This window comes from Austrofundulus limnaeus, unplaced genomic scaffold (genome assembly GCF_001266775.1).
Source record: "Austrofundulus limnaeus strain Quisiro unplaced genomic scaffold, Austrofundulus_limnaeus-1.0 Scaffold109, whole genome shotgun sequence".
NCBI classification, from domain to species: domain Eukaryota; kingdom Metazoa; phylum Chordata; class Actinopteri; order Cyprinodontiformes; family Rivulidae; genus Austrofundulus; species Austrofundulus limnaeus.
Window position 1 is genome coordinate 939,195 of NW_013952511.1, and position 1,168 is coordinate 940,362.

Consider the following 1,168-nt stretch of genomic DNA (forward strand, 5'->3'; position numbering starts at 1 on the left):
CCAAAGCCATACGGTCAGAGCGTGGCAGCAGGTGCCACCGGGCCCAGCCGGCGCTTTGGACTCAGCCGCTCCACGGGCCGAGCCGCCGGGGTACGGGTCTGAGGAGTGTGTGCGTGTGTGTGTGTGTGTGTGTGTGTGTGTGTGTGTGTGTGTGTGTGTGCGGAGTGCAACTCAGTGCTTGTCCTTGATTTTTTTTTTCAGGAGATAATTTATACTTTAGAAAGGTTTTGGCATTTTATATCAGGTGAACAGCAGTTGTGTAATTGCCTGTGTGAGTGTGTTTCAGATGAACCACTGGATAGCTTTGAATAATATTCTCAGGAATTAATCACTGAATGTACATCTGCAACTGATTCACTTTTGAAATCGTCATGATTCAAGATGGCCACTACCAAACATTTCAGCTACTACCACACCAGATTTGAGCTCACTACAGGGTTCCTGCAGATCCCTAAAAAGTCTTAAGTCATTGAATTCATCAGTCCAAAAATAAGGCCTTAATTAGCCTTAAAATGTCTTAAATCAATCTTTCAGCAGAGTTAAAAATGTTAACACATTGTAAATAGGATGATTGTAATTCACCTCAAATATTAAAATAATTGGTAACATTTATTCTTTTAAATAGTCACATGTAGACATTCCCCTTTGACATCACTTCCTGTTACTTCACATGCAAATATCTCAAATGTCCATCTGAGCAACGTGAAATTTGTTTTGTTAATAATGTTGTCGTTTCAAAAATGCATTAACTTTTCTTATAAATGTTGTCACAGGCACATTAAGGTTTCATCTACAGCAAATAAATTGGGGTTAAGACCCCATTTTGGGTCCTAAAACTCCAAACTTTGGGTCATTAAACTGACTGCTAAGAATGTTTTTGCTATGTTTGACGAAATAACAGTTAGATATGGATAAAAACACTTGGTCTATTAGCAATATTTGATTACTTCAACCAAAAATACTTTGATTCATGAGGTTCTGCTACAGTTTTATTTATTTTTTGTCATTTGTGTTTATTGTGAAATTGGTCTTAAAGACACAGTGTGTAGGATTTGTTGTTTTCAGTGACATCTAGTGGTTGAGTGGTTGAATCATCCTCCCTGGTCCTCCCCCAAACCCCACCCCTGCTTCCAAACACAAAGGAGTTGCTACAGTGTCTCTCAGGTGT

The 1,168-nt window shown here is 39.2% G+C and overlaps 1 protein-coding gene across 1 annotated transcript in view; it reads left to right on the forward strand.

The window, feature by feature from the left end:
* alkbh8 (alkB homolog 8, tRNA methyltransferase) overlaps positions 1–1,168 on the forward strand; it is a 13,141-nt gene that overhangs the window by 3,258 nt on the left and 8,715 nt on the right. The gene's annotated exons all lie outside the window — the stretch shown is intronic.